The 24,106-nt window shown below is 43.9% G+C and overlaps 2 long non-coding RNA genes and 1 pseudogene across 3 annotated transcripts in view; 1 reads left to right on the plus strand and 2 right to left on the minus strand.

Moving 5' to 3' along the window:
• Nucleotides 1–17,601, plus strand: part of LOC309837197 — a 35,832-nt gene extending 18,231 nt beyond the window's left edge. The window contains exon 6 of the long non-coding RNA XR_014298221.1: nt 15,283–17,601. This is a non-coding gene — a long non-coding RNA (uncharacterized lncRNA). The remainder of the gene's footprint in view (nt 1–15,282) is intronic.
• LOC309837196 overlaps nt 1–24,106 on the minus strand; it is a 49,540-nt gene that overhangs the window by 16,605 nt on the left and 8,829 nt on the right. The window contains exon 2 of the long non-coding RNA XR_014298220.1: nt 8,992–9,119. This is a non-coding gene — a long non-coding RNA (uncharacterized lncRNA). The remainder of the gene's footprint in view (nt 1–8,991; nt 9,120–24,106) is intronic.
• On the minus strand, nt 3,013–5,267 carry LOC309836610 (protein enabled homolog; annotated as a pseudogene). The gene is made up of 2 exons: nt 5,196–5,267; nt 3,013–4,518 (listed from the first exon to the last, which is right to left on the minus strand). The product of its transcript is annotated as a protein enabled homolog (transcript).

Consider the following 24,106-nt stretch of genomic DNA (forward strand, 5'->3'; position numbering starts at 1 on the left):
TCTTCTGAAGAGATTTCAGTACAAGCACTAAGATTTGGACATTCAGTTGGTTTGCAATTGAGTTGTTAGCTATTTACATAGTGTATAGTACAGACTTCTCACAGGTCAGATCACCTTCCTGTAATTAGAAAGGATCCCCTAAACTGCACTCAGCTTAAGACATCCAATGTACAAGGGCATGAAAACCATCATAATAATGTGGGTCCAAGTAACAGTTTTGATAAGGAAAATAAGCTTCTGTTTCCCATTTTAATTACTGAAATCTCTAACAATGACAAAACTGTCACAGGACAGTAACTATACAGTAATTCGATAAAACTTCTTGGAAAGAACACATTTAGCAATCTGAGATAAAGCAGAATGACAGGAAATAAAACGTGATTCAACACTGGTTCTTTCTGTCGTTTTTACACAGACATCATGTTACTATTAGACCAAGGCACAAAACGTTTAGTGCATAAACCAGTTTCTTTTTTAATATCTAGCATTCTTATCGTAGTCTTTTCTCTTACTTTGGACCACTTGTACCCAATACTCTATCCTACTATAGACTGTTTAACTTAATCAACAAAATCCAAAGTGATTTCTGACTAGATTTATGGGGGACATAAACATTTATATCATTGGGACTTCCTTGGTGGTCCAGTGGTAAAGAATGCACCTTACAATACAGGGGACGTGGGTTCAATCCCTGGTTTGGGAACTAAGATCCCACATGCCGAAAGGCAACTAAGCCCACGCGCCCCAACTACTGAGCTCGCGCGCCTCAACTAGGGCCTGTGTGCCGCAAACTACAGAGCCCACGCACCCTGGAACCTCCCACCACAACTAGAGAGAAGCCTGCGCGCCACAATGAAAGATCCTGCATGCTGCAACTAAGACCTGATGCAGCCAAAAATAAAAATAAATAAATAAATCTTTAATTTAAAAAATTCATATCAAAGTGTTTGCATAACCAAAAGTACAATAATAAAGATGAAAATGCCTATTTCTTTTAGAAAGTAATACTTCATAAGCTTGCTGCATCTTTAATGTCTTTACTATTGGATGATAATGAATAGTTGGTAGAAAAAAAGGAATGTATACTTGAATTATGATAGCTTATCCATCACAAATTAATCTAAAAATGAAGTTTCTACAGAAACAGGAACTATCTTAACAAGGAAAAAAAATTCCTTCAAACCTCTTTGAAGTGGTAATGGCTGCAAACCTGCAGCATTTAGAAAACTCTGCTATCAACAAGATCTGTCTTATGAATTTAGATTAATAAATCTAGAAAGCAGATGAAAGTGGATTATTTCTTCAAAATTTTAGTACAACTACTGATAACCAAAGATTTCAAAGCAAATATGGCACATAACAACTCAAGCATAAATCAGGATGGAGAGCCTGGAGAATTTCTGATTTCCTGAATTTTCAAAAAATTCTCTCATTGCAACATACAGGATATCTCCCCTATTTTAATCTTAGAAGTCTCAAAGAAAAGGGAGTGGATAACATACACACACACGAGTGCCCACACAAACACGCACGCACACACACACATGCACACGGCGGTAAGTAGAGTATCTAGTTCCTTCCTCCCACCACCTAAGTCTATTAAAAGAAAATTATGCAGGACCCGTCGTTTTCCCTTTAATGATTTCTGTAACATTAATTGCTGCCATCGTTGTTACTTTTTTAGTATTTCAACCTAACAAAAATTCAAAAGCAGCTTTGTAGTCAGGAACGTGCACCTGAACACCTGTAAAACTGCAGGGCCCCTAGGTAATAATAATAGCCAAATTCAGGGATCGAACTTTTGAGTTCCACAGTAAGATACAATGCATGTGAAGCTCAGAATCATGTTTCAGACCACTGAACTTACTGAAGTTAAAATACAAATAGCCGGAGACATGATGTAGAAGATTAAGTACTTGGTTCTGTTAACATATTTATCAAAGTCACAAAATATTCCTCATTATTATTCATGCAGATAATTGAGAAAAAAGATAGTACGGAAGTTAACTTTAAATAAAAAATTATTCCTTCCCTTCCTCCCACTCCCCTATACTCTACAAAATGTTTTCCCTGGACTAAGCCTTGAAAAGGCCACTGTATATTAGTTTGACATGCATTACTGTCTGCAATTTAAAAAACTAATTTTGTGGAGGTTGTAATTACATTACAAAAACGTCTGCAGGCATTAATCTAAAAAAGGTCAAAAACCTACAGTAAATCTACAATATATTGTTTTACATTTGACCACTGGTTTGTGTTACGTAGAAGTCGTAGATTTGGTAAAGCACTGTAACAATTCAGGAAGGCATCTAAATCTTTAAATTCTGGATGAATTTTATGTTTGAATCTACAAAATTGCATGAAGGCTAACTCGAGAGACTTCCTATCATTCTAAAATTCCTCACTCTGGACAAATCATTTCTAGGACTCTTTCTTATAAATATCACCCTTTGAAAGCAAATACAATTCCTTTGGTTCCACACTTTATGATCTTAACTACATAGGGCTGATCTCAATTATTCATGGAATATTAAATATGATAGGAAGACAAACCTGAGAGAAGCGTTTACTATACAATAGCATAACTTGCTAAATTCTTCATCAGCATTCTCTGAAAAAAACTTCTCAAGCCTTTCTCCTTTTTATTTTAGCAATGGATTGTGGAAAATGTGCGGTTTTCTCTTGACATGAAAATATTTCATTGCAGTCATCTTGCCTGATGCGTTTAGTATTTTCTGCAAAACTGATACAGGAACTCCTATGCGACTCTCTTCCATCCTGTTGTAAAGGTCAGAAAAAAGCAACAAACTGGGAGGGAAATGGCTTATCGCCAGAGTAGTAATGTCTGAAGACTTTCAGAGTATGTTGGTTTTTCCCTCCTTCTGTTTATTTCCATTTTCTTCTTACAGCTCACAAAATGTAGAGGTTTGTTGTTATTAACAGTTGCTGTTTGTAGGGTTTTTTTTTTTTTCCACTCCAGATTGAAGTCCTATCTCTCCTTAGTTTGTTTCTCTACGCGGTGTTTGACTTGCTCAGTTCCTGCCTGATTGCATCAATGAGCTCTTCTTTTAGCTTAGTTAATTCTTTTCTCATTTCATCTAGAATGTCCTGCTTTAGCCTGTCATAGTCCAGTCCCTCTGTCTGGACTCCGTTGGCACTGGGCTGTGACGAGGGCGCAGATTTTGGTCTGGAAATAACAGGTGACTTGCTGCCATTCATTGTATTTGTTCTTTCCCAAGGTTTTCTTGTCGGTTCAGGTGTACTTGTTGAAGAGGCCTTAGAAGTTACAGACTCTGAATTTTCATTTTTGTCCTGTTTTTGTTCTTTTTGTATTGATCCCTTTTCAGCAATTCTCCTCCTCCTGGCCAGCAGGGCACTCACTTCTTCCATTAAACCACTACCCCTAAAGGAAGGGGTCCATTTCCACGACCCGTATCTGTTTTAGATGACGCTGAATTCACACCAATGGTAGTCCCTCCGCTTGGGAAGGAGGCATCCTCCATGCGCAACAGTTTCCTAAGTTTTGCTCTAATAATTGCAGCTGCAAGTCCAGTTAAAGGGCGATTGTCTTCAGACAGGGATCCCGAAAAGAATCCAGATGCAGGGAGGGGAGAAGCAGGTGGTGGAGAAGGAGGGGGTATATGATTAAGAGGTGGTGGAGGAGGCAGAGGCGGGGGCCCTGAGGTTGGAAGTGGAGGAGGCAGAAGGGTCCTGGGGGAGGAGGGAGCGCAGCTGATACCTGGGCAGGACCTGGTGGGAGTGGAGGAGGGGGTGGGGGTGCAGGTGGTCCCAAGACAATGTCCTGCTGGGCTGGAGTCTTGGCCGGCAGAGAGGTTGCCTGCAAGTCTGGCTCAGAAGCAGAGGAGTCATCTCCACAGAGGCAGGGGCAGCGGCATTTGCCATTCTTGGCTCTCGCTCCCATTCCAGCTGCTCCCTTTCTAGCTGCTCTCGCCGCTCTTGTTCTGGCCTTTCCCAGGCCCGTCTCTCCAGCCCCTCCAGCTCTTGTCTTTCCCTCTCCAGCCTTTCCCTTTCTAACCTCTCCCTCTCCAATCTCTCCCTCTAGCCTGTCCCACTCCAGCTCCTTTTGTTGCTGTTCTTGTAGTTGCCTTCTTTGACTTTCCAATTCTTCTCATGATGGGCCATTCTGAACTTGGGCAGGTAGCTCTGTGAATTTTGTCTAGGCAACGTTGGCCGTTTCCTGTGAATTCAACACTTCTAAGGCATGCATCATGGCACTCGCGAAGACACTGGCATCTTCTTTGCTGCCAAAGTTGAGACCGTACACCTGTCTAGTTAGTGTCCCCCCATTGGTGGAACGTCTGTGTTGCTTGATTGTACTTCAGCCCTTTAGGAATGGCACAATTTACCACGACCTGATGGTCCTGAATCTTCCTGCCCACCACTCAATGTGTTGTTCCATGTATGACGATATATATGAACTGTGCTGAACCCAGCTGAACCACCAGCTGGTACCCACTTTTTATTGGCATCATTGTAAACCATCACAGCAGCTCTTGCCTGACAGACACACTTAAAATAAGTGAACAGAGTATCATGCCATTCCGTTCTGGTCTGCAGAGTCGCTGCTGAAAAATCAGCTGATAACCTTATAGGAGTTCCCTTGTGTGTTATTTGTTGCTTTTCCCTTGCTGCTTTTAATATTTTCTCTTTAATTGTTGTCATCCTGATCACAGTGCAGCGTGGTGTATTCCTCTGTGGGTTTATCCTGTATGGAACTCTCCGTGCTTCCTGGACTTGGGTGATTGTTTTCTTTCCCAGGTTAGGGAAGTTTTCAGCTATTATCTCTTCAAATATTTTCTCGGGCCTTTCTCTCTCTCTTCTCCTTCTAGGACCCCTATAATGTGAATGTTAGTGTGCTTTATGTTGTTCCAGAGGTCTCCTGAACTGTCCTCATTTCTCTTCATTCTTTTTTCTGCTCCACAGTAGTGACCTCCCCTACTCTGTCTTCCAGCTCACTGATCCATTCTGCTTCATTTACTCTACTATTGATTGATTCCTTCTAGTGTGTTTTTCATTTCAGTTATTGTACTGTTCAACTGTTCGGTTGTTCTTTATATTTTCTAACTCTTTGTTAAAAAACACTTGTAACTTATCTGTGCATCCATTTTTCTCCCAAGCTCTTGGATCACCTTTACAATCATTACTCTGAACTCTTTCTCAGGTAGATTGCTTACCTCCACATCACTTAGTTCTTCTGGGGTTTTATCTTGGTCCTTCATCTGAAACACATTCCTCTGCCACCTCATTTTGGGTTAATTACCTTTCTCGACTTTGGAGAAGTAGCCCTCTGTAGGAGACGTCCTGTGTGTCCCAGCAGTGCACTCCTCTCTCGTCACCCAAGGGCCAGGGGCCGCAGGGTAATGTCCGGCCTGTGTTTGAGACAACAGGCTGCTGGATCATAGTTTTCTTCCTTCTGGTTTCTGCCCGCCATGGGTGAGGCTGGTCTAGAAGCTTGGGTAGGCTTCCTGGCGGGAAGGGCAGATACCTGCCCACTGGTGGGTGGAGCTGGGTCCTGGCCCTCTGGTGGGCAGGGCTAGGGGCATGTCTAGAGGCGGCTGTGGGATCAGGAAGTCTCTAGGCAGCCCGTCTGCTAATGGGTGGGGCTGTGTTCCCACCCCGTTAGTTGTTTGGCCTGAGGCGTCTGGCACTGAAGCCTACAGGCTGTTGGGTGGGGCTGGGTCTTGTTGCTAATGATGTCTGCCTCAACGAGAGTTCATGCAGATGAACAATCCCCTTCTGCCACCAGCTTTTATGACCCCAGCATGAGCTACAGCCACCCCCCACCTGCCCAGGAGACCCTCCAAGACCAGCAGGTAGGTCTCGCCCAGGCTCCTATGAGGTTACTGCTTTTGCCCTTGGTCCCGGTGCATGAGATTTTGTGCAATACCTTCAGGAGTTAAGTCTCTATGTCCCCCACTCCTGTGGAGCTCTGCATTAAGTTAAGCCCCTCTGGTCTTCAAATCCAGATGCTCTGAGGGGCTCTTCTTCCCAACACCAGACCCCCAGGCTGGGAAGCCTGATGGGGGCCTCAGAACTCTCACTCCTGTGGGAAAGTCTCTGCAGTGTAATTATTCTCCAGTGTGTGGGTCACCCACGGGCGGGGGTGGGGGGATTTGATTATATTGCGAGTACACCCCTCCTACCATCTCATTGTGGTCTCTTCTTTATGCCTTTAGATGTAGATGATGTTTTTTGGTAGGTTCCAGTCTTTTTTGTAATCAATGGTTGTTCAGCAGTCAGTTGTGATATTGGTATATTCATGAGAAGGAGGTAAGCTCAAGGTCCTTCCACTATGCCGTCTTGAAAGCCTCCAACATAGCTTTTTTTTTTGCAGTATGCGGGCCTCTCACTGTTGTGGCCTCTCCCGTTGCGGAGCATAGGCTCCAGGCACGCAGGCTCAGCCGCTCCACGGCATGTGGGATCTTCCCGGACCAGGGCACGAACCCGTGTCCCCCACATCGGCAGGCGGACTCTCAACAACTGCGCTACCAGGGAAGCCCCAACATAGCTTTTAATGGATTAACAATTTTGGTTGGGGTAACCTTGGAGAATAAAACATCGAAGTGATTAAGATTTAGACCAGCTAGTCAAAATGCTTTATCATTAATGATCCAAAATATTGATAAGTGGAATAAGTTACCCTAGGGGTAGCAGCACAATTGTAGAGTTCATACTGACGATAAGGTTTATGACCTTGATGCTGGATCAGTACATCCCAATAGTATAACTGCTATTAACGGTCTGTTCAGTGATTAGTAAAGTCCTGTTTGATCTGAGTTCAGACTGGAGTAATCCCATTAGGTTTCTATTCTATATTTCTTGCAGTATGAAAGAACAAGAGAAATAAGGCCTATTTTACAAAATGTCTTCAAACTAATTGATGATATAATCTCAATTCAATTAATTTATACATACCCCACTATAGAACAGGGTTTGTTAGGGTGGTAGAGCCCCGTAATTGTGTAAAACTAAAACCTTTATCCGCAGAGGTTCAAGTCCTTTTCCTACGGAAATATTTATAATCTGCATTCTTTCACTAATTCTACTTTTACTAGCTGTAGCATTCCTCACATTAATGGAACGGAAATTCCTAGGCTATATACAAATCCAGAAAGGGCCACACATCGTCAGCCCTTATGGATTATTATAACCCATTGCTGATACAGTCAGATTATTTATTAAAGAAACACTATGACCATCAATCTCATCAATTTCTGTATTATCGCATCAAGTCTAGCCTCAAGCCTGGCTCTCGCAAGATGAATTCCTCTCCCCCTACCCTTTCCACTAGTTAACATAAACCTAGGTGTACTATTTATACTAGCTATCAAGCCTAGCCATTTTTTCCATCCTCTGATCTGTATGCGTTTTGGATTCAAAATACACAGTCATCAGAGGTCTCCATGCAGTAGCACAGACAATCTCATATGATGTAACAGTAGCAATTATTCTCTTATCAGTTCTAGTGATAAATGATCATTTACACTTTCAGCAGTAATTATTACACAAGAATACCTGTGACTAATTTTCCCATCCTGACCCCTAGCCAGAATGTGATTTATCTCTACTCTAGCAGAAACCAACAGAGTCCCATTTGATTTAACCTATATTTGGCTTCAGTGTAGAAAATGTAGCAGGCTTATTCACCCTGTTCTTCCTAGCAGAGTATGTCAATATCATTATAATAAATATTTTCACAACAATCCTATTTTTAGGAGCATTTAACAACCCCTACATGCTAGAATTCTATACAGCCAATGTCATCATTAAAACACTCCTCCTAACAATCTCCTTTATATGAATTCAAGCATCCTGCCCACAATTTTGATAAGATCAGCTTATATATCTCTTATGAAAAAATTTTTACCACTAACATTAGTCTTATGTGTATGAGAAGTTTCACTACCTGTCATCACATCAGGCATCCCACCACAAACATAAGAAATATGTCTGACAAAGAGTTATTTTGATAGAGTTAGTAATAGAGGTTTAAACCCTCTTATTTCTAGAATCATAGAAATTGAACCCACCCTTAAGAATTTTAAGTTCTTCATGGTAAAGTCAGCTAACTAACTATTGGGCCCATACCCCAAAAATGTTGGTTTACATCCTTCCAGTACTAATAAACCCTCTTGTGTTTACTATCATTCTACTAACCATTATCTCAGGAATTATAATTGAAATAACAAGCTCACACAGGTTACTATTATCCCCATTCTAATTAAAAAAAAAAAAAATTTAACCCATAAGTGTGAACAATAGCACAAATACCAGTAGAAAATCTAAGGCAACCCAGTTATCTAATACTACCTGGGCTAACGAATATAGGGATATCTGTTGTGCTGCAGTGCAGTCTTTTTGGCTGTTTGACTAGTGGTGGCTGATAAATTTCTGATCTTTTTGTTTACATACACTCCTGCATTAGGAACCAAGATTCCCAAAAGATTTGCCACTGGTATCTTGGTATTTTGCTAACACAGATTGCTTGACTCTTTAATGAAGAGAGAAAGGAGATTCATTTATTTCCTGATGTATAGACAATGGGATAACGTAATATTCTAATAAATATATACCTTCTATTTGTCAGCTATTAAGACATTTTTCAATTAAGTAAGGGACAGAGGGAGGGGGTCCTGGGGTAAGTATTGCTCAGTCTCTAGGGACTGAAGATAGTATCAGACAAGGAATGGCCATATTAATAAGTTGAAGAATTTAAACCTGAAAGATTAGGTCAGAGAGAGGTTGGTCTGGGTGAGCGGTAACATTAGCAACATCTGAAAAGTCAGCGACAGGTATTATGAGGGGCCTATCCCAGTAGCTATGCTTTGTGACAACTTTACTAAAGAATTTTCTTTCCATCTTCAATATTGAGGCAAAAGTACAGCTAGAAGTAGAAGAGTAACTTTCAGTTTTGATAGGGAGACAAACATTCAAATAACAGTTCAATCGAACTAGTAGGATGGGTCTTACAGGCTTGGCCCGGATTCTTGGGTCAGCTGTCCACTGTTGTCATCGTCTTCTCGTCCTGGCTTGATGGTTGTTTTAAGGTGAGCTTGAGGTCAGCAGTCCCCTCTACAGACCAGTCTGATGCAGAGGCCCTTTTTAAGTGAGAAATAAAAATTGGAGGGTTAATTCCCTTCAGTTTTACTGTGCATGAGCCAGTTAAGAGTACCTGATAAGGATCCTTCCTTTTAGGTTTGAGATAGTCCTTTAAATGATCTTTTCCAGTATGCCCAATCTCCTAGGTGCAGGTCATGGAGCATCTGATCTTCATCCAAAGATAGAACACTGTGATCGGCTTCAGAAGCAAGCTTGGATATCCTTTTAATAATTCAATTAAACTTTACAATAATGTGACATAACAAAGTGGCATCTCGGATGTAGGCAGTAAGTACAACACCTCAGTACATATAAAACCTCAATATCCACGAAGGGATATCATTGAAACTTAATTTTTCTATATAAATTATCTTCATTTTGACCAAACATAGTCAAATTAAGACTAATTTGTTTGAAGAATAAATCTGGTTTCTATACACTTACCCTGGTTACTTACATAAGTGTAACTGATCATATAGGCCCTTTGAAATTTGGCTTTATTGCAACTTTTCATAAGGGATCTCAAATTGAACTTTTAAAAGGCCTCTCAAAGCCAGGAAAGCCATGCCATTAGATTCTACCTGCAATACCTACAGATTTAGGTGGATTCCTCTCTAACTATGTTCCAAAATATCTTGAGGTTCTCATTTCTGCCAGGAAGTGGACTTCCTTTTTCACCTGGAAAGGCTGTGAGGAACCTAAGAGATTCTACATTCAGGAGGAATCAGGTAGAGAGAAAAGATAAATGCTTCAGTTCTGCTCACAAAGGAATAATTTACCAAATTGCTGTAAGTCATACTTTGCTTAAGGGGAAAGGTTTCCTTATATCTGGAAAACAAAGATGAAAAGCCAGTAATATTTCAGACAAAAAATCATAAAAATTATAATCATATTTACAAGCTCATTCAATCCCATATAATTAATTTTTGTTCTGCTTGAGTCCAGTTTTCCCATTAGTTTTGGTGACCTTGCCTGATGATTGAGGACATTTTTTAAAAGTTTTTGAGGTTTTTGTTAAGGCTTATATGATTTGTCACGTGAAGTGGGTGCCTTGTTTGCTGGAGATTGTGGAAAGTATACCCCAAGTGGGAAACACATTTTCCAACAGTTTCTTTGTCATTGTGAGGGCATCAGCCTTGCAGCCAGGGAAGGCCTTAACCCATCAAATAGAAATGCGGTTTGCCAGGAAGCCAGGAAAAGCCAAGCAGCCGTCTTGGTTTCCCATATCCCAGACTGTTTAATTCACAGCTATTGTTGACCCATCTTAATTTCTCTGATTTAGGAGCAGACTGTTGTCGTGTTATAAGGACATCAGGATGGCAAAAGCCTGACAATGAGGTGTTAATTTTTTGTAGGCACAGAATGGACTTCACCTACAAGTGCCATCAGCTGTGTTGTTGCCTTTGCATGAAAGAGCAGAGCATCTCCCTAATACTCGGGGGTTCAGTCCCTTTAGTGTGAGCCTCGATTTTGATGACAAAGAAACATTCTATGTCAGGAAGATTTTCAGGAATTTCATATAATTTCTGGAACATTTACACTATATACTTATAGACATAAAGAAGGCTTAATGTTGACAATGCTTCCCATGTAATATAATAGACCAAATAAGCATAATTAGTTGAATATCTCCCTCTTTGAGACACTTCAGGACAGTATCACTTCATTTTCCATTAACTAAATCCATTTTCAATCCTCCTTTTACTGAAAACACACATCTTTTTTTCCCTTGAATACTCAAATGTTTACCTTATTATTTCTACTAACTTTAATTACAATATTTAACCCTTGAAAACCTTAATCCCTAACAAAAACCAAGAAACAGTACATTGTGAACTGTTATACCAGCGTTTCCTGATTGGCAAGCTTATCAACATATTTCAACAACCTTTAGAAACATACATTTTCTCATAGCATGATTTCTTTTCTCAATGTGGTATAAGACATGTGTCCAATAAACCCAAACATCTTTAGTTTTTCTCTGATAAGACAAAGTAGGTAAATTTAGACATGCTGAGCAATTAATGTTTTAGTATTTTTATCTTAATTGGAAATGATCTGGATAGTTAGTGAATTCCCATCATTTAATTTAATTTAGCACAACTCCAAAGTTTCAGGTTACCCAAAATCTGGAGAAACTCTTTTTAGGTATACATACCATAAAGCATAATCATTTTTAAAGAGTTCACCTAAAAGCTTTTATCCCATTTATCTCAATTTTATTACTTATGAAAATACCACCATACTAAGTTAATTTTCTTGTTGACAAATTTTGTAACAGAGGTAGCATGAGCTTATTGACTTTTAGGAAACCTAGGTACCAAATAAAAGTATTATACTTCACACTGACGACCCTAAAGGCATCTTTGTATTAATCAAGTCAACAACTTAAACTTATTTTCATGTACTGAAGATTAATCCTAGGTCGCATGCTCCTCTAAAAATTTGGGTTAGCTTTTTGTTACAATTAGAAATATCTGATTTGTAAATGCGTATTTTTAAGTCAATTAAATAGAGCTCTTTTATGAATTCTTTTTTTTTTTTCCCCCGGTACGCGGGCCTCTCACTGTTGTGGCCTCTCCCGTTGCGGAGCACAGGCTCCGGACGCGCAGGCTCAGCGGCCATGGCTCACGGGCCTAGCCGCTCCGCGGCATGTGGGATCCTCCCAGACCGGGGCACGAACCCATGTCCCCTGCATCGGCAGGCGGACTCTCAACCACTGCACCACTAGGGAAGCCCTATCAACTCATTTTGATGATATCATCTGGAAGTAGAAACATACTTGTAACATACATACAGACATACACACATCCAGATAGACACAGATATCTCATAGTTTTCCTGCCTGAGGTTTAAAAAGCCTTTTTATTCCCTTCAGTTTTACATTCCACTAATTGAGCCAAGGCTGTAGTCTCAAACAATGTGGTATGCGTTAGCACTTCAAGGACATGATAAGAGTCATAATTACAAGTTTTCTCCTAGGAGTACTTTTATTCTTAGAGTCAGAATTTTGAAAAGATGTTGTATCAAGCCAGCTTTCTTTAATTGTGCACACAAAAATCAGTTTTGAATGTCAAAAAAGTTCCATCCTGGCCATTTTTGGATTAGGTAAGTACTTGTTAAGTATTAACTCCATACCAATTGTCGAAGCCAGCTAGAGTGTCAGTGGGTGGATGCCTGCCTGGGAGCTGGTAGGTTTTAGAAGCGCAATTTCCCGCTTTCTTCTAGGTTCATTCTATTATAAAGTACACATCTAAAATTAAATTTAAATGTCCAATTTTAAGCCATTTTTTTAAAAAGTCAGCCAACACAGTTCACTCCAAAATTTCTTCCAGGCTTTCCTGCTTAGAAATTCCCCCAGGTCCTCTCCCTGGAAACTTACCCCTAGGACCTCTTCACCTAGGAAATATACCAGTATCCCCTTAAGACTCCAAGTCTTAAGATAACAGCTCAAATAAAAGTCAAACTGTCACTTAGTACAAGGAGATCCAGATAATGAGGAAGAACTCACCAAAGCACCTGAAGGGTACTTTGAAGCCAGAGGGGCTCAAAGGGCCCAGGCTTGGTCTCCCAAGCACCGGTCCAAAGTAGATCCAGGTGACCTCAGGCAGGTTTTTCTGATATCCTGCCGACTATAAGTAATTTCAGTGAAAATAATCAATAAACAATCTACAATAGGAATAGAAAAGAGTTTTGTTTTATAAAAGAGCCAAACTGAGGACTATAGATCCCAGAAGACAACATCTCAGGTAACTCTGAGGAACTGCTTCAGAGAAGCATGGTTTTCAGTACAGTTTTATATCTTGTCAGAACAAAGAACATTAAAGCCAGGGATACATTCCTTCAAGATTTCAAAAATAAATAAATAAAAACGAAAAAGAAAACTACACATGTACACAAGTCAGTATGGCCTTGACACCTGGGAAAGAGTCTTATCATTGAAGGGTCTTACCAGAATTGGCATCCCAGGAAGGGAAGCATTTAATCTTTATTTTTAACGTGGACATTCTTTACTTCTGGTCAGTGTGCCCTTTTCTTTAAAAATTAAAGCAGGTGAACAATGTATGTTTGATAGCCCACAAACTGGCTATTTTTAAGTTAGCATAAAATTTGAGTTAAATCATGTATAAGCCAGAATTACTTCCCCGTACCTCAATATGTGAAAATTTCTTTTATCGGTGCAGAATAACGCTATCTTCTTACTATTTATGCCCAGCTCAGGTACTGCAACACTGTCATTATCACACACATTAAACAAAACACCTTTCAACACAATCCTTATCATTACCATCATATTATCACTGGGAGGTCTCCCACCCCATCAGGGTTTTTACCCAAATGAGTAATTATCCAAGAGAAAACAAAAAACAATCACATCATTCTGCCAACACTAACAGCCATCAGAGTACTACTCAACAGGTATTTCTACTTTCGGCTAACATACTCCATGTTACTAACTATACTCCCTTCAATAAATAACTTAAAAATAAAATGACAATTCAAACATACAAAACGAATAACCTTCCTATCATTACTAATCCTCAATATCCACACTATTACCACCCTTAATACCCATTCTATCAGCGCTGGACTAGGAATTTAGGCTAGTATAGACCAAGAGCTTTCAAAACCCTAAGCAAGTACAATTTACTCAATTCCTGAAAATAAGGATTGCAAGACTCTATCCTACATCAATTGAATGCAAATCAAACACTTCAAGCTAAATCCTTACTACATTGCTGGGCTTCCACCCCACAAAATTTTAGTTAACAGGTAAATTCTCTAGTCAGCTGGCTTGAATCTACTTCTCCCACCATCAAGAAAAAAAGAGGTAGAAGAAGAGCCAGCAGAGCTGAAGCTGCTGCTTTTTTTTTTTTAATTGAATTTTTTTTTTTTTTTTTTGCGGTACGTGGGCCTCTCACTGCTGTGGCCTCTACCGTTGCGGAGCACAGGCTCCGGACGCGCAAGGTCAGCGGCCGCGGCTCACAGGCCCAGCCGCTCCGCGGCACGTGGTATCCTCCCAGACCGGGGCACGAACCCATGTCCCCTGCATCAGCAGGTGGACTCTCAACCACTGCGCCACCAGGGAAGCCCCTAAAATAAATTTTTTTTATACATCTTTATTGGAGTATAATTGCTTTACAATGGTGTATTAGTTTCTGCTGTATAACAAAGCGAATCAGCTATACATATACATATGTCCCCATCTCCTCCCTCTTGAGCCTCCCTCCCACCCCTTTAGGTGGTCACAAAGCACCGAGCTGATCTCCCTATGCTATGCGGCTGCTTCCCACTAGCTAGCTGTTTTACATTTGGTAGTATATATGTCCATGCCACTCTCTCACTACATCCCAGCCTCCCCTTCCCCACCCCACCGTGTCCTCAAATCCATTCTCAACGTCTGCATCTTTGAATCTGCAGTTCAATTTGTTGATTCACCCCAGGGCTTGACAAAAAGAGGGCATAACCTCTGTCTTTAGATTTACAGTCTAACACTTGCTCAGCCTTTTTTACCTATGTTCACAAACCGCTGATTATTTTCAACAAATCACAAAGATATCAGGACTTTATTATTTGGTGCTTGAACTGAAATAGTAGGCACCACTTTAAGTCCATTAATCCGTGCTGAGCTAGGCCAACAGAGTGCTGCTGGGAGCTGACCAAATCCATAATGTCGTCGGAACATGCATTTGTCATAATTTTCTTTATAGTTATACCTATTATGATTGGAAGGTTCAGAAACTGGCTTCTCTCCGTAATAACTGGGGCACTCAATTTAGCATTTCCCCGAATAAATAATATAAACTTTAGACTACTTCCCCCATCAGTCTTACTCCTACTCATATCATCAATAGAAGCTGGTTCTGGTATCGGTGGAACCATATATTCAGCCCTAGCTGGCAGTCTGGCCCATGCAGGAGCCTCTGTCCACCTCACCATTTTCTCCTTACATTTAGTAGATGTTTCCTCAATTCTTGGTGCTGTTACTTTTATTACTGCCGTCTTTAATATAAACCACCAGCCATTATCCCAATATTAAACACCATTATTCGATCTGCCCTAGTTATAGCCATATTACTATATCACTCTCAGTTCTAGCAGCTGGAATTACCATACTGTTAACAGATCAAAATCTAAACACTGCTTTCTTTTCCCCTACAGGAGGAGACCCAATCCTACACCGACAGCTATTTTGATTCTGTGGTCACCCTGAAGTCTATATTCTTATCCTACCAGGGTTCAGAATAATCTCACATATCGTGACATACTATTTGGGACAGATATGTGGGAATATATGGGAATAGTATGAGCCATGTGCACTGGCTTTTTAGGATTTATCTTGTGGGCCCATCATATGTTTACCGTAGGAACAGATGTTGACCCATGAGCATGCTTTACATCAGCTACCATAGCTATTGCTATTCCTTTAGCAGTAAAAGTGGCTGATTAACAACTCTTCATAGAGATTATGATATAGTATAGCAAAATGAGACTTATGCTTTATTTTTCTTTTTACAGTAGGTGGTTTAACAGGAATCATCTTAGCCAGTTCATCCCAGGACACTGTCTTCCACAACACAGACTACGCAGTAGCACATTCCAGTAGGTAATGTGAATGGGAGCAGTCTTCACTATTATAGGAGGCTTTGTACACTGATTTCCAATAACCTCAGGTTATACACTTCACATGAGCAAAAATTCACTTCACAATTTTATTTGTAGTAGAAAATATGATTTTTTTTTCCCCTGCAGCACTTTCTTGGCTTTTCAGGGATGCCACGACTTTACTCCAGCTACCCTCAAGCACACACAAGAAATATTTCACTCATTCATCTCATTAACAGCAGTAATGCTAATAATCTTCAAATTTTGAGATGTATTTGCATCTAAATGAGAAGTTTCAGAAGAGGAACTAACTACTACTAACCCAGAATGGTTACATGAATGCCCTCTACCATATTCTATACTTGAAGATCACACCTATGTAAATTTAAAATAAGAAAGGAAGGAACTGAATCCTCAACCAGTTTCAAGCCAACACCATAACTATTATGTCTTTATTAATAAGTGAGATAATAGCAAAAAATTATGTAACTTTGTCAAAGTTGAAATCATAGACAAAAATACTGTATAACACGATGGCAAATCCATTTCAGCTAGGCTTTCTAGACGCAACATCACCTATTATGGAAAAACTTTTACATTTTCATGATCATACATTAATAATCACTTTTAAAATAAGTTCTCTAGCCCTCTGTATTATTTCATTAATATTGACAACTAAACTTACTCATGTACACACAACAGATGCACAAGTAGAGACAATTTGGACCATGTACCGGCCATCATTCGAATCTTAACTGCCCTATCCTCATTACAAATCTTTTACATGATACATGAAATCAGTACCCCTTCCCTAAACGTAAAAACTGTGGGTCATCAATGACACTGAAGCTATGAACACACAGATTATGAAGATTTAAAATTTTATTCCTCTATAATCCCCACATTAGATCTAAAACCAGGAGAATTATGACTAATTCAACAACGAAGTAGCGTAATCATTGAATATTAGTTTCATCTGAAAATGTTTTATACTCGTGAGCTGTTTCTTCTTTAGGCCTAAAAACAGATGCTATTCCAGGACACCTAAATTAAAGAACCATAATATCGACAGGACTAGACCTGTATTGTGGACACTAATCAGGAGAAATCATTTTCCTTCATTCAAAGACAGGACAGAGGGAGATGGCGTGAGCCACGGGGTGAATCCAGAGCCCACAGAGGATGCGCTCTCTGAGCTCCAGGACAGGAAGGGGGTCTCTGGGGTCCCGGGCCACCCACCACTCCCTCCTGAGCGGGGTCTTGGGAACATTCTGTCAGTGATGTGGCAGTCTGAGCATTTGTCACGGCCTCACGCTGTGGCCCGCCCCCCAAGCTCCAGGGATCGCATTCCACACTCTGTGGGTCCCCCCTGCAGGGTCCTTCCTGCTGCAGGAGCAGAGACCACCCAGCTAGCAGCCCTCTCCCCAACCAGCAGGAAGAGCAGGTGGAAGGCGGGGCAGCAGAGGAGTCTCACTCACTCAGACATCAGTGCCCCAGGGCTGCCAGCGTGGACAGCAACGATGCAGATGACGAACAGCCCAAGACACGGGAGCAGAGGGCCCCAGAGGCGGCTGGTCAGGTCCTGGCTCATCTGTGCCCCGCACACCTTGTCCCTCCTACAGCCTCTTCCTCACACGCCCTCTCCCTAAATATAGGGTATTCAGATGCAAACAAGCAGAGCTTCGATGGGCAAACACTGCAGGATTCCACTCAAATAGGGGCCCAAGAGTCAACAACTCATGGACCTAAGTGGTCGTTGGTGGCAGGGCTTCGGGAGGGGATGGAAGTGAGACTTTCATGGTCGTGGAATTTTCTAGAGATGGTGGTAATGGCTCCACAACGTGAATGTACCTGATGCCTCAGAAACATGCACTTAAAATGATGATGATGGTAAATGCTGTGTGATGTGTGTTTATTTCATTTAAAATTTTAAAATGTCTGGTTAACTGAGACTCCAATCTGACCCCTTTGTTACAAATGTGCAAGGTCAAAGCACTGTCCCCCACCTCGGGCACACGGCATGTGGAGGACCATTCTTGGGGGGGGCCAGTCGGTGTTACCTGAGCTCTGTCCACGGGAACCCAGACAGCAGCGACCCCATAGATAAGACACATGATCTGCTATGATATTAACATGATACCACCAAGGGCTGTCACTCAGCAGGAGGACCACCCTGCTCAAAGGTGCCTGTCCTCAAATGAACATGACAAGGTTAAGAGAAGAAAAGGGACCACAGGTTAATCAGGGCAACACCCTCAATTCGGATGTTGGAAATCTCAGAGGGGACAAGACACACTGCAGGCAAAGAGCAGACATGGGGTCTGCACATGAGCCTGACCCACACGGATGGGGTGAGCCCGACACAATCCCCAGACACCGCAACTAGGGTCACACATCCCCCTGGTCAGGATACCATGGCTGTGCTGCATGAGCCCCCAACGTGGGAACAAGCCAGGTCTCTGGGACCAGAGAAAGAAGTGTAGGGTCTGTCTCCTCTCCTAACACTTGCCCCAGAGAAGTCAGTCCCCTCCTGTTTTCACTTTTGTTTTTAACTTTTTTGTGCTGAAGTTGAACACACTACCTTGGGTCTGGCAGGCTTGGTCCTCTCCTGATTTGCTGGGGTGTTGAGAAAACTCACAGGACAGCAGGGCTGAAAGAGGAGGGGCAGGTCCGGACTCTGCTGAGCAGAGATGGTTGACCAGAAGGAGATTACAGAGACACATCTCACCTGCTGCCGATGGGCCTTACACCTAGATCCATGTGCCCGGCAATCAATTCACCAGGTAAACCTGCCTTCCTACTCGCTCTGCGTGTGCTGGTGAATTGGAATAATCATGAGGTAGCCCACCTGAGGAGTCTCCACCAGCCACAGGGAAGGTGAACCTTGCAGGGGTAAGGACTAAGGCCCTTACCATGGCTCCTTTGGGAGGGCCATGTAACCACACTCAGAGCAGAGCGCTGTCACCCAGACAAGCCCACCTCAGCTCCAGACCCCAGGCGTCTGAGCACTGACATTCGGACAGAGGCGTGGAGCTTCTCAGTACTGAGGCCAGGCCAGGTCTCCATGTCCCCCTGAAGCTCCCAGGACAGAGGCCAGGCCAGGTCCCCATGTCCTTGCGCACAAAGAACACGGTCAGGTCTAAATATTCTCATTGTAGACAGCACATGGTCAGGTCTAAACATACTCAGTGTAGACAGGACATGGAGCTGTCTAACCCTACCGTGCAGACAGAACTTGATCAGGTTTAAACTAGCTTAGGGCTGCTCTCCCAGGAGGCACAAGGTCACACATGTGGGGTCTCTCATCTCTGGACAGGGGCTCACCCTCGTGTGGGAACCAGGATGTACATTTCTGGGAGAATAAATCAACATTGGGCTCGCACACTTTACCCACATCAGGAAACTAAACAAAATCTTTCTGACATTAAACATTTCAATGTGCAAAACAAAAACGTTACCAATTTCTCTGGCCACGTGATGGTCAGGATCCCGGGCTAACCCTGGAACTTCTTGCAGTGCAGCCCTGTCCAAGAAGTGGCCTGATTCCAGCATCCCAGGCCCCCAACAGGAGGCGGCCTCAATGGAAGCCCAGGAAGGACAGTGCATCCCACGGGCCAAATCGGGGGAGCACGCTCAGGGCAGCTGAGAGCACCGCGCACAGGTCCTGCTTCCCGGCAGCATGTGCCGGGGGGTGACGGCTCCTACAGCACCCGGCCAGGCTGCTTCGTGCACCAGGGCTGATTTGAGGGGCGAACACGGAGAGGCTGGAGCACAGAAGCCATCTGAGCGCAGAACTAATCCACTTTCTGTCGCTATGGGTTTGCCTGTTCTGGATGTCTCATGTTAGTGGAATTAATAAATTGTCCTTTTGTGTGTCTGGCTTCTTTCTCTGAGCATCATGTTTTCAAGGTTCATCCATGTTGCAGCCGATGTCAGCGCTTCACTCCTTTTCATGGCTGAGTTAATACTCCCCGCCCCCTTAATTTTAACTCTATAATTTATTGTGACTCCCTGCCCACACTGTATAGGGCTGATGAGAAATTCACCTCCTGTCATTCTTGGGCCATAACCTGCATTTTTAACCGACACCCAGGGGTCCTGTGTAGGAGCTGAAAGCCCAGCCCCAAACGGTGCACAGTCATCCTGTGTGACCGGAGCCCAGGAGGAAGGCTGAGACAGGCCTGCATGTTTAGAGGACCGGCCCTGCAGTCTCATGTGAAACCAACTTGCTGGTCAGTGTCCTGTGAGAGCTGTCCTCAGGGCACCATGTGGGGAACACAGAACAGTTAAGGGCCACAGCACTGCCTTCAGTTCAGGCCCACCCACTGCAACTGTCTACTTGCAAAGTGCTGAGGCTGCAGGGGAGGGTCCTTCCTGCCTCTTCCAGCTTCTGGGGACTCCAGGCATCCGCAGACCTGTGGCTGCATCTCTCCCATCTCTGCCTTCACCTTCACGTGGCTTCTCCTCTGTGTCTGTTATCTCCCCTCATCTTATAAGGACGCAGTCACACAGGACGAGGGCCACCCCAATGCCCTTGTCTTAACTACTTACAGCACCAGGCCCTACTTCCAAATAAGGTCATGTCCTGAGGCCCTGGGGTCAGGATGTGGCTGTCTCTTTCCATGGGTGGCGCTGGGGTGGGCAGACACAATCCCCCTTCACTCTAAGGTAACAGATCCCATATGACAGGTATCCTTATAGGAAGAGGATATCAGGACACAGAGACACCAGGCACATGCCCAGGACCACCCGAGGTGACCAAGACTCTCCTGAACCATATCTCACCCAGACCCTGTCCGTGACCTCCACCTTGGCCCCATCCTTGTGGGGCCTGCACAGCCCGGTCTCAGCAAGAATCCTGCTCAGTCAGCGCAGAAACGAGGGTACCAGAACACACCACTCCACAATGTGCCTCTTTGGCATGTGGATTACTTTGAGCTAAAGGCCACCAAGAACCAGCAGATGCAGGGAAAGCTCTAGAACACGCCAAAGAGGGAGACGACAGGACAAACCAACCCTGCCAACACCTTGAACACGGAGCTTCAGCCCCCAGAACCTGGGAGACAATGAATGTCTGTTGTTTAACCACCTGGTCTGTGGTGTTTGTTACGGCAGCCCCAGGAAACACGGACAGCATCCTCTATGGAGAGCGGTGAAGAGCTGGGTTTGCACCTGAGCTCCACCACCAACGAGCCACCCTTGGACCAGTTACCCCACCATCCGGGCCTCGGTTTCTCACCTGTAAAATGGGATTGGTTATAGTGCCCCATCTCACGGGGTCACAGGGTGGACTCTGAGCTAAAGCATGTGAGGCACTCAGAACTGAGGCGCACAATAACCATGAAGCTTGTTGGCCATCACCCCAACATTCTGGACCCTCTCCTCTGGTAGGGACGTTTTCCCTCTAGTCTAGAGGAGGCCCATCCACCGGTACCACATCCAGCTGTGGTATACAGCTGAAGGGGTTCAGAATTTGCCACCCCAAATATGTCACTTTGGCATAAGGGTTATTTGGAGTTGAGGTGATTGAGAAGCTGCAAAAAGAAAAACTCTGCCCTCCTCCATCTGCCTGATCCCTTTTCGAGGATGTCCCCCTCCCTCTCCTGTTCCAGGAAGGGAAGAAACAATCTTATCATCTGAGATGGTACTGACTTCAGTCTGCATAACAAACCTCACTAAGTCAGCTCTGTCCTCTCTTATCTTCCCCCACTTACTTACCTTCCCACAACTTCCTGTCCCTAGAAATTGAAACCTGTTTTCCTTTGTCTTGTCACTTCTCCAAAAACTTATCACCCTGTGTTAACATGGCACATAAGTCCTTAAGTCTAACTGTCTCTTTGCATCTCCACTTCTTTTCTGTGCAGGGCTCTGTACACAGACATAATAAACCTTTTGCTCCTGTTAATCTGTTGTCAGTTTAATTTGCAGGTCCCTGGGACAGAACCTAAGAGAGTAGAGGAAAAATTTTTCATCCCCTATACCGCGTCAAATACACCAACAGCCAACCCCCCCTTTGTTCTTGTTCTGCCTCAGCAGCAACAGACACCAACCCTCTCCCCACCTATGAGATACTCAACTAGCACCCCGGTCTCCATCTTCTCTCGCAGCCTGTCCCATGGCTCCCTCAGTCACACCCTGTCTCATAAATGTCCCCTGAGGTGAGAACCCGGGACCCCAGGCCACCTGGGGGGGGGTGTGACATTCCAGCACCAAGTGTCCAGGTGGCTGGAGCTGGACTCTGCCATGCAGCACACCCTGGGGTGATTCCATCCCAGTGCCCTCCAGCTACAATGGCCCGCACATCGCCCACGCAGGTTTCTGAAATGCTGGCGGATCAGGGCAAGGGCTCAGACCCCAAAACCCCACACTCAGGGCTCTGTAGTGTGGGATGGCTGCATCACAGGGACCCCAATTAGGAGTGCGGTCAGCCTCAGTGTAGGGAGACACACCTCTGCTGTCCTTAGGAGAACAAGGGTGGGTCTGCGCCCCTCCCAACCACGCACCCCAGTGGGCCCCCTTCACAGCCAACTGGAGTACTGGCTGGAATCCAAGCCCTTGTGGATCCTATCCAAGTTGGGCCAGGTCGCAATGATCCCAGACCGAGGGGCTCAGGTGACTCCTGGGACTTCCCCATTTTGCTTTTAAGGGAAAACCACTGAGTTTCAAATGAAAGGAACCAGGACTCACCAACCCAAATGTGCATGTTTGGCATAAGGGTTATTCTGAATAGAAGGCCACTGAGAACCAGCAGACTCAGGAAACGCTCTGAGAACAGGGCACAAGCATTCCTTCCATAAAGGAAATTCACATTTATAAAGGAAATGCCCACTTGTAGGGACCTCCTCTTCTCCCACACCTGGAAGAGGAGGCTGCGTAACAACTCTCACCAGTAAAAAAAAAAAAAAAAGGCACCGACTTGAATCTGCATCACAAGCCCCACTAACCCTCTTGTTCACCGGGCTTTCCGGACTGACTTCCCACGGCTTATCCCTGCCCCACCAACCCCTTCCCTCTGTCCAGCCCAGGACGGTATTTCAGCCCCCAATTCTCACTGCCTCCTTGAGGAATACTGCCTTATAAACTCCCACACATTCCATCTTTTTTCCCCTCTTGTTAGTCTGCCTTTTCTCAGTTTAACATCTGGGTTCCAGGCACTGAACCTGGAAGGGGAGTGGGCGCTGGAGCGAGCTGCCATCCATCGTGAAAGCCATCTTGGAAACTTCAGAAATGGCGTGAGCCACTGTTAACCACAGCTAGCGTTAGCAGTTAACTTACAGCCTTACACTGAAAACTATATTCAGAATAAAGGCAGCGAATTCTCAAAACTCACTACCATTACTGTAGACCTCACTGGTTATCGTACTGCATTTACTACCATCTCTGCTCACTCTTACCCTCTCCCACCCAGAGTGTGTGCGGTGGAAACTCTCTCTGGGGTTCTTCCCGGCTGCGCGTTCACGAACATCACATCGGAAACTCAAAACTGGCCACCGTGGGAATATCTACACCACAGAAACGGCAGATGCCACCACCCAGCCTTGGGTGATTGTTTTGTTGATGGTCTAGACTTAGAAAGTGATGGGAGAAGTGTGACTCCTGCAGACCGGATGTGCAGGGGTGTGTCTGTGGTGTTGCATTGCAAAGACCGAGAGAACACTCTTCTGCATCCGAAACCCAGGACGCGATTCAGCAGAGGCTGCTGACGTCATGGAGGAAGGAGTGAGGTTCTACACACGTGGACTTCGTAGTCTTACTCCTTAATTACAAGAAAATTCCAAGCAATACCAGAACTGCTCTCGTGTGTCGACTAGGGGAGCACGGGTGGTGGGGGAACAGGAGCCAGGCAAAAATCCACAAAAGCATCCCGTGAAGCCCTGGTCTCTCCGGAATTTACACCAAAGTCCTGTCCACTAGTATTTTTTGTTAATTGTTTGCTACATCCTGGGTATCAATTTAGCTAATAAACGTATGGGCCCATATATGCACCTTTTGGGGGAGCCCTTGAGAATCAGGCTTGTGTGCTGTTATCACATGATATCAGCACAGCATCATCTTTGTTATCTGTGTACCACTGTCCTTCACATCATCTTAGATCATAAACTGTGCAGGCATGCTGGCTCTTCTTTCCCTGGAGAGCAGGGTCCTGACCATTGGCCAGTACATCCTTGCGTATGACCCTGTCACCACCCCCTGGCAGAACTCAGACCCTGAAACATTGGCTGGACTCACACCCAAAACCTAGGTGTCCAGGGGTATGGATTTTCCAGATTTTCACCTCAATTCCACAACTTGCCAAACTGGATAAACACGGCCACTTTGCACATTCAGATGTCAGCAAGAGCAGTGGGCAGAGCTCCTACGAGACGGAAGAGGAGGAAAA

This window comes from Grampus griseus, assembly GCF_964374135.1.
Source record: "Grampus griseus genome assembly, chromosome: 19".
Classification (NCBI taxonomy): Eukaryota; Metazoa; Chordata; class Mammalia; order Artiodactyla; family Delphinidae; genus Grampus; species Grampus griseus.